Source organism: Schistocerca serialis, chromosome 1 (assembly GCF_023864345.2).
Source record: "Schistocerca serialis cubense isolate TAMUIC-IGC-003099 chromosome 1, iqSchSeri2.2, whole genome shotgun sequence".
In the NCBI taxonomy this organism is placed as follows: Eukaryota; Metazoa; Arthropoda; class Insecta; order Orthoptera; family Acrididae; genus Schistocerca; species Schistocerca serialis.
Window position 1 is genome coordinate 56,422,137 of NC_064638.1, and position 16,115 is coordinate 56,438,251.

Here is a 16,115-nt window from a genome sequence, read left to right on the forward strand (position 1 = left end):
GAACTCTCTATGATTTGAACCTCTCCTGTGAGCCCAGTTTTAGATTCCGCTGCTTCACTTCAGGTTTACTGTATACCTTGGACCTTCATATTGACGATGAAACACAGAAATTGCATCCGAATTTAATACAAAAGGCACAATGCCAACTTATTTACAAGAGGACTGACACTCTAACTTTCTATAATTTGAACCTCTCATTTGAGTCCAGTTTTAGATTCCGATGCTTCACTTCAGGTTTACTGTATATCTCGGACCTTCTTATTGACGATGAAACACAGAAATTGCATCCGAATTTAATACAAAGGGCACAATGCCGACTTAAGTACAAGTGAACTGACACCCTAACTTTCTATGATTTGAACCTCTCCTGTGAGTCCAGTTTTAAATTCCGATGCCTCACTTCAGGTTTACTGTGTCCCTTGGACCTTGTTTTTGACGATGAAAAACAGATATTGCGTCCGAATTTAATACAAAAGGCACAATGCCAACTTAAGTACAAGAGGACTGACACTCTTAAATTTCTATGATTTGAACCTCTCCTGTGAGTCCAGTTTTAGATTCCGAAGATTCACTTCAGGTTTACTGTATCCCTCGGACCTTCTTATTGACTATGAAACACAGAAATTGCATCCGAATTTACTACAAGAGGCACAATACCGACTTAAGTACAAGAGGAGTGACACTCGAACTCTCTATGATTTGAACCTCTCCTGTGAGCCCAGTTTTAGATTCCGCTGCTTCACTTCAGGTTTACTGTATCGCTTAGACCTTGTTATTGACGATGAAACACAGAAATTGCATCCGAGGTTAATACAAAAGGCGGAATGCCGACTTAACTACAAGAGGACTTACACTCTAACTTTCTATGATTTGAACCTCTCCTGTGAGTCCAGTTTGAGCTTCAGATGCTTCACTTCAGGTTTAATGTATTCCTTGGACCTTCTTATTGACGATGAAACACAGAAATTGCATCCGAATTTCATACAATAGGCACAATACCGACTTATGTACAAGAGGAGTGACACTCTACCTCTCTATGATTTGAACCTCTCCTGTGAGTCCAGTTTTAGGTTCCAATGCTTCACTTCAGGTTAACTGTATCCCTTGGACCTTCTTATTGACGATGAAACACAGAGGATGCATCCGAATTTAATACAAAAGGCACAATACCGAATTAAGTACAAGAGGAGTGACACTCTAACTCTCTATGATTTGAACCTCTCCTGTGAGCCCAGTTTTAGATTCCGATGCTAACTTCAGGTTTACTGTATCGCTTAGACCTTGTTTTTGACGATGAAACACAGAAATTGCATCCGAATTTAATACAAAAGGCGCAATGCCGACTTAAGTACAAGAGGGCTTACACTCTAACTTTCTATGATTTGAACCTCTCCTGTGAGTCCAGTTTTAGTTTCCGATGCTTCACTTCAGGTTTACTGTATCCCTTGGACTTTCTTATTGACGATGAAACACAGAAATGGCATCCGAATTTCATACAATAATCACAATACCGACTTATGTACAAGAGGAGTGACACTCTAACTCTATATGATTTGAACCTCTCCTGTGAGTCCAGTTTTAGATTCCGATGCTTCACTTCAGGTTTACTATATCCCTTGGACCTTCTTATTGACGATGAAACACAGAGATTGCATCCGAATTTAATACAAAAGGCACAATAGCGAATTAAGTACAAGAGGAGTGACACTCTAACTCTCTGTGATTTGAACCTCTCCTGTGAGCCCAGTTTTAGATTCCGATGGTAACTTCAGGTTTACTGTATCGCTTAGACCTTGTTTTTGACGATGAAACATAGAAATTGCATCCGAATTTAATACAAAAGGCGCAATGCCGACTTAAGTACAAGAGGGCTTACACTCTAACTTTCTATGATTTGAACCTCTCCTGTGAGTCCAGTTTTAGCTTCCGATGCTTCACTTCAGGTTTACTGTATCCCTTGGACCTTCTTATTGACGATGAAACACAGAAATGGCATCCGAATTTCATACAATAGGCACAATACCGACTTATGTACAAGAGGAGTGACACTCTAACGCTCTTAGATTTGAACCTCTCCTGTGAGTCCAGTTTTAGATTCCGATGCTTCACTTCAGGTTCACTGTATCCCTTGGACCTTCTTATTGACGATGAAACACAGAAATTGCATCCGAATTTAATACAAAAGGCACAATGCCGACTTAAGTACATGAGGACTGACACTCTAACTTTCTATGATGTGAACTTCTCCTGTGAGTCCAGTTTTAGATACCGATGATTCACTTCAGGTTTACTGTATCTCTTGGACCTTCTTAATGACTATGAAACACAGAAATTGCATCCGAATTTACTACAAGAGTCACAATAGCGACTTAAGTACAAGAGGAGTGACACTCGAACTCTCTATGATTTGAATCTCTCCTGTGAGTCTAGTTTTAGATTCCGATGCTTCACTTCAGGTTTACTGTAGCCCTTGGATCTTCTTATTGACGATGAAACCCAGAAATGGCGTCCGAATGTAATACAAAAGGCACAATGCCGACTTAAGAACAAGAGGAGTGGCACTCTAACTGTCTATGATTTGAACTTATCCTGTGGATCCAGTTTTTGATTCCGATGCTTCACTTCAGGTTTACTGTATCCCTTGGACCTTCTTATTGACGATGAAACACAGAAATTGCACCAGAATTTAATACAAACGGCACAATGCCGACTTAAGTGCAAGAGGACTGACACTCTAACTTTCTATGATTTGAACCTCTCCTGTGAGTCCAGTTTTAGATACCGATGCTTCACTTCAGGTTTACTGTATCCCTTGGACCTTCTTATTGACGATGAAACACAGAGATTGCATCCGAATTTAATACAAAAGGCACAATACCGAATTAAGTGCAAGAGGAGTGATACTCTAACTCTCTATGATTTGTACCTCTCCTGTGAGCCCATTTTTAGATTCCGATTCTAACTTCAGGTTTACTGTATCGCTTAGACCTTGTTTTTGACGATGAAACACAGAAATTGCATCCGAATTTAATACAAAAGGCGCAATGCCGACTTAAGTACAAGAGGGCTTACACTCTAACTTTCTATGATTTGAACCTCTCCTGTGAGTCCAGTTTTAGCTTCCGATGCTTCACTTCAGGTTACTGTATCCCTTGGACCTTCTTATTGACGATGAAATAACGAGTTTGCATTCGAATTTAATACAAAAGGCACAATGCCAACTTAAGTACAAGAGGACTGACACTCTCACTTTCTATGATTTAAACCTCTCCTGTGAGTCCAGTTTTAGATTCCGATGATTCAATTCAGGTTTACTGTATCCCTTGGACCTTCTTATTGACGATGAAACACAGAAATGGCATCCGAATTTCATACAATAGGCACAATACCGACTTATGTACAAGAGGAGTGACACTCCAACTCTATATGGTATGAACCTATCCTATGAGTCCAGTTTTAGATTCCGATGCTTCACTTCAGGTTTACTGTATCCCTTGGACCTTCTTATTGACGATGAAACACAGAGATTGCATCCGAATTTAATGCAAAAGGCACAATAGCGAATTAAGTACAAGAGGAGTGACACTCTAACTCTCTGTGATTTGAACCTCTCCTGGGAGCCCAGTTTCCGATGCTAACTTCAGGTTTACTGTATCGCTTAGACCTTGTTTTTGACGATGAAACACAGAAATTGCATCCGAATTTAATACAAAAGGCGCAATGCCGACTTAAGTACAAGAGGGCTTACACTCTAACTTTCTATGATTTGAACCTCTCCTGTGAGTCCAGTTTTAGCTTCCGATGTTTCACTTCAGGTTTACTGTATCCCTTGGACCTTCTTTATGACGATGAAACACAGAAATGGCATCCGAATTTCATACAATAGGCACAATACCGACTTATGTACAAGAGGAGTGACACTCTAACTCTCTTAGATTTGAACCTCTCCTGTGAGTCCAGTTTTAGATTCCGATGCTTCACTTCAGGTCTACTGTATCCCTTGGACCTTCTTATTGACGATGAAACACAGAAATTGCATCCGAATTTAATACAAAAGGGCCATTGCCGACTTAAGTACATGAGGACTGACACTCTAACTTTCTATGATGTGAACCTCTCCTGTGAGTCCAGTTTTAGATTCCGATGCTTCACTTCAGGTTTACTGTATCCCTTGGACCTTCTTATTCACGATGAAACACAGAAATTGCATAAGAATTTAATACATACGAAACAATGCCGACATAAGTACAAGAGGACTGACACTCTAACTTTCTATGATTTGATCCGCACCCGTGAGTCCAGTTTTAGATTCCAATGCATCACTTCAGGTTTACTGTATACCTTGCACCTTTTTATTGACGATGAAACACAGAAATTGCATCAGAATTCAATACAAAAGGCACGATGCCGACTTAAGTACAAGAGGACTGACACTCTCACTTTCTATGATTTGAACCTTTCCTGTGAGTCCAGTTCTAGATTCCGATGGTTCTTTTCAGGTTTACTGTATCCCTTGGACCTTCTTATTGACGATGAAACACAGAAATTGCATCCGAATTTAATACAAAAGGCACGATGCCGACTTAAGTACAAGAGGACTCACACTCTCACTTACTATGATTTGAACCTCTTCTGTGGGTCCAGTTTTAGATTCCGATGCTTCACTTCAGGTTACTGTATCCCTTGGACCTTCTTATTGACGATGAAATAACGAGTTTGCATTCGAATTTAATACAAAAGGCACAATGCCGACCTAAGTACAAGAGGACTGACACTATACCTTTCAATGATTTGAACCTATCCTGTGAGTCCAGATTTAGATTCCGATGCTTCACTGCAAGTTTACTGTATCCCTTGGGCCATCTTATTGACGATGAAACACAGAGGTTGCATCCGAATTTAATACAAAAGGTACAATACCGACTTAAGTACAAGAGGAGTGACACTATAAGTCTCGATGATTTGAACCTCTCTTGTGAGTCCAGTTTTAGATTCCAATGCTTCACTTCAGGTTTACTGTATCCCTTGGACCTTGTTTTTGACGATGAAAAACAGAAATTGCGTCCGAATTTAATACAAAAGGCACAATGCCGACTTAAGTACAAGAGGACAGACACTCTAAATTTCTATGATTTGAACCTCTCCTGTGAGTCCAGTTTTAGATTCCGATGAGTCACTTCAGGTTTACTGTATCCCTTGGACCTTCTTATTGACGATGAAACACAGAAATTGAATCCGAATTTAATACAAACGGCACAATGCCGACTTACCTACAAGAGGACTGACACTCTAACTTTCTATGATTAGAACCTCTCCCGTGAGTCCAGTTTTACACTCCGATGCTTCACTTCAGGTTTACTGTATACCTTGGACCTTCTTATTGACGATGAAACACAGAAATAGCACCCCAATTTAATACAAAAGGCACAATGCCGACTTAAGTAAGGAGGACTGACACTCTAACTTTCTATGATTTGAACCTCTCCTGTGAGTCCAGTTTAACATTCCGATGCTTCACTTCAGGTTTACTGTATCCCTTGGACCTTCTTATTGACGATGTAACACAGAGATTGCATCCAAATTTAATACAAAAGGCACAATACCGAATTAAGTACAAGAGGAGTGACACTCTAACACTCTATGATTTGAATCCCTCCTGTGAGCCCAGTTTTAGATTCCGATGCTAACTTCAGGTTTACTGTATCGCTTAGACCTTGTTTTTGACGATGAAACACAGAAATTGCATCCCAATTTAATACAAATGACACAATGCCGACTTAAGTACTAGTGGACTGACACTCTAACTTTCTATGATTTGAACCTCTCCTGTGAGTCCAGTTTTAGATTCCGATGCTTCACTTCAGGTTTACTGTATACCTTGAACCTTCCTATTGACGATGAAACACAGAAATTGCATCCGAATTTAATACAAAAGGCACAATGCCGACTTAAGTACAAGATGTCTGACACTCTCACATTCTATGATTTGAACCGCTCCTGTGAGTCCAGTTGTAGATTCCGATGCTTCACTTCAGGTTTACTGTAGCCCTTGGACCATCTTATTGACGAAGAAACACTTAGGTTGCATCCGAATTTAATACATAAGGCACAATACTGACTTAAGTACAAGAGGAGTGTCACTCTAACTCTCTATGATGTGAACCTCTCCTGTGAGTCCAGTTTTAGATTCCGATGCTTCACTTCAGGTTTACTGTATCCCTTGGACCTTGCTTTTGACGTTAAAAAACAGAAATTGCATCCGAATTTAATACAAAAGGCACAATGCCGACTTAAGTACAAGAGGACTGAAACACAAAATTTCTATGATTTGAACCTCTCCTGTGAGTCCAGTTTTAGATTCCGTTGCTTCACTTCAGGTTTACTGTATCCCTTGCACCTTCTTATTGACGATGAACCACAGAAATTGCATCCGAATTTAATACAAAAGGCACGATGCCAACTTAAGTACAAAAGGACTGACACTCTCACTTTCTATGATTTGAACCTTTCCTGTGAGTCCAGTTCTAGATTCCGATGCATCACTTCAGGTTTACTGTATCCCTTGGACCTTCTTATTGACGATGAAACACGGAACTTGCATCCGAATTTAATACAAAAGGCACAATGCCGACTTAAGTACTAGAGGACTGACACTCTAACTTTCTATGATTTGAACCTGTCCTGTGGGTCCAGTTTAAGATTCCGATGCTTCACTTCAGGTTTACTGTATACCTTGGATCTTCTTATTGACGATGAAACACATAAATTGCACCCGAATTTAATGCAAAAGGCACAATGCCGACTTAAGTACAAGAGGACTGACACTCTCACATTCTATGTTTTGAACCTCTCCTGTGAGTCCAGTTTTAGATTCCGCTGCTTCACTTCAGGTTTACAGTATACCTTGGACCTTCTTATTGACGATGAAACACAGAAATTGCATCCGAATTTAATACAAAAGGCACGATGCCGACTTAAGTGCAAGAGGACTGACACTCTCACTTTCTATGATTTGAACCTTTCCTGTGAGTCCAGTTCTAGATTCCGATGCTTCACTTCAGGGCTACTGTATCCCTTGGACCTTCTTATTGACGATGAAACACAGACATTACATCCGAAATTAATACAAAAGGCACAATGCCGACTTAAGTACAAGAGGACACACACTCTCACTTTCAATGATTTGAACCTCTCCTGTGAGTCCAGTTTTCGTTTCCGATGCTTCACTTCAGGTTTACTGTATACCTTGGACCTTCTTGTTGACGATGAAACACAGAAACTGCATCGAATTTAATACAAAAGGCACAATGCCGACTTAAAACTAGAGGACTGACACTTTCACTACCTATGATTTGTACCTCTCCTGTGAGTCCAGTTTTAGATTCCGATGCTTCTATTCAGGTTTACTGTATCCCTTGGACCTTCTTATTGACGTTGAAACACAGAAATTGCAACCGAATTTAATACAAAAGGCACAATGCCGACTTAAGTACAAGAGGACTGACACTCGAACTCTCTATGATTTGAACCACTCCTGTGAGTCTAGTTTTAGATTCCGCTGCTTCACTTCAGTATTACTGTTGCCGTTGGATCTTCTTATTGACGATGAAACACAGGAATTGCATCCGAATTTAATACAGGAGGCACAACACCGACTTAAGTACAAGAGGATTGACACTCGAACTCTCTATGATTTGAGCCTCTCCTGTGAGTCCAGTTTTAGATTCCAATGCTTCACTTCAGGTTTACTGTATCCCTTGGACCTTGTTTTTGACGATGAAATACAGAAATTGCGTCCGAATTTAATACAAAAGGCACAATGCCGACTTAAGTACAAGAGGACAGACACTCTAAATTTCTATGATTTGAACCTCTCCTGTGAGTCCAGTTTTAGATTCCGATGATTCACTTCAGGTTTACTGTATCCCTTGGACCTTCTTATTGACGATGAAACACAGGAATTGCATCCGAATTTAATACAGGAGGCACAATACCGACTTAAGTACAAGAGGATTGACACTCGAACTCTCTATGATTTGAGCCTCTCCTGTGAGTCCAGTTTTAGATTCCGATGCTTCACTTCAGGTTTACTGTAGCCCTTTGATCTTCTTATTGACGATGAAACCCAGAAATTGCGTCCGAATGTAATACAAAAGGCACAATGCCGACTTAAGAACAAGAGGAGTGGCGCTCTAACTGTCTATGATTTGAACTTCTCCTGTGGGTCCAGTTTTTGTTTCCGATGCTTCACTTCAGGTTTACTGTATCCCTTGGACCTTCTTATTGACGATGAAACACAGAAATTGCATCCGAATTTAATACAAACGGCACAATGCCGACTTAAGTACAAGAAGACTGACACTCTAACTTTCTATGATTAGAAATTCTCCCGTGAGTCCAGTTTTAGACTCCGATGCTTCACTTCAGGTTTACTGTATACCTTGGACCTTCTTATTGACGATGAAACACAGAAATAGCATCCCAATTTAATACAAAAGGCACAATGCCGACTTAAGTAAGGAGGACTGACACTCTAACTTTCTATGATTAGAACCTCTCCTGTGAGTCCAGTTTTAGATTCCGATGCTTCACTTCAGGTTTACTGTATCCCTTGGACCTTCTTATTGACGATGAAACACAGAGATTGCATCCGAATTTAATACAAAAGGCACAATACCGAATTAAGTACAAGAGGAGTGACACTCTAACTCTCTATGATTTGAATCTCTCCTGTGAGCCCAGTTTTAGATTGCGATGCTAACTTCAGGTTTACTGTATCGCTTAGACCTTGTTTTTGACGATGAAACACAGAAATTGCATCCCAATTTAATACAAAAGACACAATGCCGACTTAAGTACTAGAGGACTGACACTCTAACTTTCTATGATTTGAACCTCTCCTGTGAGTCCAGTTTTAGATTCCGATGCTTCACTTCAGGTTTACTGTATACCTTGGACCTTCTTATTGACGATGAAACACAGAAAATGCATCCGAATTTAATACAAAAGGCACAATGCCTACTTAAGTACAAGAGGTCTGACACTCTCACATTCTATGATTTGAACCGCTCCTGTGAGTCCAGTTGTAGATTCCGATGCTTCCCTTCAGGTTTACTGTAGCCCTTGGACCACCTTATTGACGATGAAACACTTAGGTTGCATCCGAATTTAATACAAAAGGCACAATACCGACTTAAGTACAAGAGGAGTGTCACTCTAACTCTCTATGATTTGAACCTCTCCTGTGAGTCCAGTTTTAGATTCCGATGCTTCACTTCAGGTTAACTGTATACCTTGGACCTTGTTTTTGACGTTAAAAAACAGAAATTGTATCCGAATTTAATACAAAAGGGACAATGCCGACTTAAGTACTAGAGGACTGACACTCTAACTTTCTATGATTTGAACCTGCCCTGTGGGTCCAGTTTAAGATTCCGATGCTTCACTTCAGGTTTACTGTATACCTTGGATCTTCTTATTGACGATGAAACACAAAAATTACATCCGACTTTAATACAAAAGGCACAATGCCGACTTAACTACAATAGGACTGACACTCTCACATTCTATGATTTGAACCTCTCCTAAGAGTCCAGTTTTAGATTCCGCTGCTTCACTTCAGGTTTACAGTATACCTTGGACCTTCTTATTGACGATGAAACACAGAAATTGCATCCGAATTTAATACAAAAGGCACGATGCCGACTTAAGTACAAGAGGACTGACACTCTCACTTTCTATGATTTGAGCTTTTCCTGTGAGTCTAGTTCTAGAATCCGATGCTTCACTTCAGGGCTACTCTATCCCTTGGACCTTCTTATTGACGATGAAACACAGAAATTGCATCCGAAATTAATACAAAAGGCACAATACCGAATTAAGTACAAGAGGAGTGACACTCTAACACTCTATGATTTGAATCCCTCCTGTGAGCCCAGTTTTAGATTCCGATGCTAACTTCAGGTTTACTGTATCGCTTAGACCTTGTTTTTGACGATGAAACACAGAAATTGCATCCCAATTTAATACAAATGACACAATGCCGACTTAAGTACTAGTGGACTGACACTCTAACTTTCTATGATTTGAACCTCTCCTGTGAGTCCAGTTTTAGATTCCGATGCTTCACTTCAGGTTTACTGTATACCTTGAACCTTCCTATTGACGATGAAACACAGAAATTGCATCCGAATTTAATACAAAAGGCACAATGCCGACTTAAGTACAAGATGTCTGACACTCTCACATTCTATGATTTGAACCGCTCCTGTGAGTCCAGTTGTAGATTCCGATGCTTCACTTCAGGTTTACTGTAGCCCTTGGACCATCTTATTGACGAAGAAACACTTAGGTTGCATCCGAATTTAATACATAAGGCACAATACTGACTTAAGTACAAGAGGAGTGTCACTCTAACTCTCTATGATGTGAACCTCTCCTGTGAGTCCAGTTTTAGATTCCGATGCTTCACTTCAGGTTTACTGTATCCCTTGGACCTTGCTTTTGACGTTAAAAAACAGAAATTGCATCCGAATTTAATACAAAAGGCACAATGCCGACTTAAGTACAAGAGGACTGAAACACAAAATTTCTATGATTTGAACCTCTCCTGTGAGTCCAGTTTTAGATTCCGTTGCTTCACTTCAGGTTTACTGTATCCCTTGCACCTTCTTATTGACGATGAACCACAGAAATTGCATCCGAATTTAATACAAAAGGCACGATGCCAACTTAAGTACAAAAGGACTGACACTCTCACTTTCTATGATTTGAACCTTTCCTGTGAGTCCAGTTCTAGATTCCGATGCTTCACTTCAGGTTTACTGTATCCCTTGGACCTTCTTATTGACGATGAAACACAGAACTTGCATCCGAATTTAATACAAAAGGCACAATGCCGACTTAAGTACTAGAGGACTGACACTCTAACTTTCTATGATTTGAACCTGTCCTGTGGGTCCAGTTTAAGATTCCGATGCTTCACTTCAGGTTTACTGTATACCTTGGATCTTCTTATTGACGATGAAACACATAAATTGCACCCGAATTTAATGCAAAAGGCACAATGCCGACTTAAGTACAAGAGGACTGACACTCTCACATTCTATGTTTTGAACCTCTCCTGTGAGTCCAGTTTTAGATTCCGCTGCTTCACTTCAGGTTTACAGTATACCTTGGACCTTCTTATTGACGATGAAACACAGAAATTGCATCCGAATTTAATACAAAAGGCACGATGCCGACTTAAGTGCAAGAGGACTGACACTCTCACTTTCTATGATTTGAACCTTTCCTGTGAGTCCAGTTCTAGATTCCGATGCTTCACTTCAGGGCTACTGTATCCCTTGGACCTTCTTATTGACGATGAAACACAGACATTACATCCGAAATTAATACAAAAGGCACAATGCCGACTTAAGTACAAGAGGACACACACTCTCACTTTCAATGATTTGAACCTCTCCTGTGAGTCCAGTTTTCGTTTCCGATGCTTCACTTCAGGTTTACTGTATACCTTGGACCTTCTTGTTGACGATGAAACACAGAAACTGCATCGAATTTAATACAAAAGGCACAATGCCGACTTAAAACTAGAGGACTGACACTTTCACTACCTATGATTTGTACCTCTCCTGTGAGTCCAGTTTTAGATTCCGATGCTTCTATTCAGGTTTACTGTATCCCTTGGACCTTCTTATTGACGTTGAAACACAGAAATTGCATCCGAATTTAATACAAAAGGCACAATGCCGACTTAAGTACAAGAGGAGTGACACTCGAACTCTCTATGATTTGAACCACTCCTGTGAGTCTAGTTTTAGATTCCGCTGCTTCACTTCAGGATTACTGTTGCCGTTGGATCTTCTTATTGACGATGAAACACAGGAATTGCATCCGAATTTAATACAGGAGGCACAATACCGACTTAAGTACAAGAGGATTGACACTCGAACTCTCTATGATTTGAGCCTCTCCTGTGAGTCCAGTTTTAGATTCCAATGCTTCACTTCAGGTTTACTGTATCCCTTGGACCTTGTTTTTGACGATGAAATACAGAAATTGCGTCCGAATTTAATACAAAAGGCACAATGCCGACTTAAGTACAAGAGGACAGACACTCTAAATTTCTATGATTTGAACCTCTCCTGTGAGTCCAGTTTTAGATTCCGATGATTCACTTCAGGTTTACTGTATCCCTTGGACCTTCTTATTGACGATGAAACACAGGAATTGCATCCGAATTTAATACAGGAGGCACAATACCGACTTAAGTACAAGAGGATTGACACTCGAACTCTCTATGATTTGAGCCTCTCCTGTGAGTCCAGTTTTAGATTCCGATGCTTCACTTCAGGTTTACTGTAGCCCTTTGATCTTCTTATTGACGATGAAACCCAGAAATTGCGTCCGAATGTAATACAAAAGGCACAATGCCGACTTAAGAACAAGAGGAGTGGCGCTCTAACTGTCTATGATTTGAACTTCTCCTGTGGGTCCAGTTTTTGTTTCCGATGCTTCACTTCAGGTTTACTGTATCCCTTGGACCTTCTTATTGACGATGAAACACAGAAATTGCATCCGAATTTAATACAAACGGCACAATGCCGACTTAAGTACAAGAAGACTGACACTCTAACTTTCTATGATTAGAAATTCTCCCGTGAGTCCAGTTTTAGACTCCGATGCTTCACTTCAGGTTTACTGTATACCTTGGACCTTCTTATTGACGATGAAACACAGAAATAGCATCCCAATTTAATACAAAAGGCACAATGCCGACTTAAGTAAGGAGGACTGACACTCTAACTTTCTATGATTAGAACCTCTCCTGTGAGTCCAGTTTTAGATTCCGATGCTTCACTTCAGGTTTACTGTATCCCTTGGACCTTCTTATTGACGATGAAACACAGAGATTGCATCCGAATTTAATACAAAAGGCACAATACCGAATTAAGTACAAGAGGAGTGACACTCTAACTCTCTATGATTTGAATCTCTCCTGTGAGCCCAGTTTTAGATTGCGATGCTAACTTCAGGTTTACTGTATCGCTTAGACCTTGTTTTTGACGATGAAACACAGAAATTGCATCCCAATTTAATACAAAAGACACAATGCCGACTTAAGTACTAGAGGACTGACACTCTAACTTTCTATGATTTGAACCTCTCCTGTGAGTCCAGTTTTAGATTCCGATGCTTCACTTCAGGTTTACTGTATACCTTGGACCTTCTTATTGACGATGAAACACAGAAAATGCATCCGAATTTAATACAAAAGGCACAATGCCTACTTAAGTACAAGAGGTCTGACACTCTCACATTCTATGATTTGAACCGCTCCTGTGAGTCCAGTTGTAGATTCCGATGCTTCCCTTCAGGTTTACTGTAGCCCTTGGACCACCTTATTGACGATGAAACACTTAGGTTGCATCCGAATTTAATACAAAAGGCACAATACCGACTTAAGTACAAGAGGAGTGTCACTCTAACTCTCTATGATTTGAACCTCTCCTGTGAGTCCAGTTTTAGATTCCGATGCTTCACTTCAGGTTAACTGTATACCTTGGACCTTGTTTTTGACGTTAAAAAACAGAAATTGTATCCGAATTTAATACAAAAGGGACAATGCCGACTTAAGTACTAGAGGACTGACACTCTAACTTTCTATGATTTGAACCTGCCCTGTGGGTCCAGTTTAAGATTCCGATGCTTCACTTCAGGTTTACTGTATACCTTGGATCTTCTTATTGACGATGAAACACAAAAATTACATCCGACTTTAATACAAAAGGCACAATGCCGACTTAAGTACAAGAGGACTGACACTCTCACATTCTATGATTTGAACCTCTCCTAAGAGTCCAGTTTTAGATTCCGCTGCTTCACTTCAGGTTTACAGTATACCTTGGACCTTCTTATTGACGATGAAACACAGAAATTGCATCCGAATTTAATACAAAAGGCACGATGCCGACTTAAGTACAAGAGGACTGACACTCTCACTTTCTATGATTTGAGCTTTTCCTGTGAGTCTAGTTCTAGAATCCGATGCTTCACTTCAGGGCTACTCTATCCCTTGGACCTTCTTATTGACGATGAAACACAGAAATTGCATCCGAAATTAATACAAAAGGCACAATGCCGACTTAAGTACAAGAGGACTGACACTCTCACATTGTATGATTTGAACCTCTCCTGTGAGTCCAGTTGTGGATTCCGATGCTTCACTTCAGGTTTACTGTAGCCCTTGGACCATCTTATTGACGATGAAACACTTAGGTTGCATCCGAGTTTAATAGAAAAGGCACAATACTGACTTAAGTACAAGAGGACTGACACACAAAATTTCTATGATTTGAACCTCTCCTGTGAGTCCAGTTTTAGTTTCCGATGCTTCACTTCAGGTTTACTTTAGCCCTTGGATCTTCTTATTGACGATGAAACACAGAAATTGCGTCTGAATGCAATACAACAGGCACAATCCCGATTTAAGTACAAGAGGACTGACACTCTCACATTCTATGATTTGAACCTCTCCTGTGAGTCCAGTTTTAGATTCCGATGCTTCACTTCAGGTTTACTGTAACCCTTGCACCTTCTTATTGACGATGAAACACAGAGATTGCATCCGAATTTAATACAAAAGGCACTATGCCGACATAAGTTCAAGAGGACTGACACTCTAACTTTTCATGATTTGAACCTCTCCGGTAAGTCCAGTTTCGGCTTTTGATGCTTCACTTCAGGTTTACTGTATACCTTGCACCTTCTTTTTGACCAAGAAACACAAAAATTGCATCCGAATTTAATACAAAAGGCACAATGCGGACTTAAGTTCAAGAGGACTGACACTCTAATTTCCTATGATTAGAACCTCTCCAGTGAGGTCAGTTTTAGATATCGATGCTTCACTTCAGGTATACTGTATACCTTGGACCTTCTTATTGACGATGAAACACAGAAATTGCATCCGAATTAAATACAAAAGCCACATGCCGACTTAAGTACAAGAGGACTGACACTCTAACATTCTATGATTTGAACCTCTCCTAAGAGTCCAGATATATATCCAGATGATTCACTTCAGGTTTACTGTATCTCTTGGACCTTCTTATTGACGATGAAACATAGAAATTGCATCCGAATTTAATACAAGAGGCACAATGCCGTCTTAAGTACAAAATGACTGACACTCTCACTTTCTATGATTTGAACTTCTCCTGTGAGGCCAGTTTTAGATTCCGATCCTTCAGTTCAGGTTTACTGTATCCCTTGGACCTTCTTATTGACGATCAAACACAGAAATTGCATCCGTATTCAATACAAATGCCACAATGCCGACTTAAGTACAAGAGCACTTACACTCTAACATTCTATGATTTGAACCTCTCCTGAGAGTCCAGTTTTAGATTCCGATGCTTCACTTCAGGTTTACTGTATACCTTGGACCATCTTATTGACGATGAAACACAGAAATTGAATCGAAATTAAATTCAAAAGTCACAATGCCGACTTAAGTACAAAGGGACTGTCAGTCTCAATTTCTATGATTTGAACCTCTCCTTTGAGTCCAGTTTTAGATTCCGATTATTCACTTCAGGTTTACTGTATCCCATGCACCTTCTTATTGACGATGAAACACAGAAATTGCATCCGAATTTAATACTAAAGGCACAATGCTGGCCTAAGTACAAGAGGACTGACACTCTAACTTTCTATGATTTGAACCTCTCCTGTGAGTCGAGATTTAGAACCCGATGATTCACTTCAGGTTTACTGTATCCCTTGGACCTTCTTATTGACGATGAAACATAGATATAGCATCCGAATTTAATACAAAAGGCACAATGCCGACTTATCTACAAGAGGACTGACACTCTCACTTTCCATGATTTGAACGTCTTCTGTGAGTCTAGTTTTAGATTCCGATCCTTCACTTCAGGTTTACTGTATCCCTTGGACCTTCTTATTGACGATGAAACACAGAAATTGCTTCCGAATTTAATACAAATGGCACAATGCCGACTTAAGTACAAGAGGACTGACACTCTAACATCCTATAATTAGAACCTCTCCTGAGAGTCCAGTTTTAGATTCCGATGCATCACTTCAGG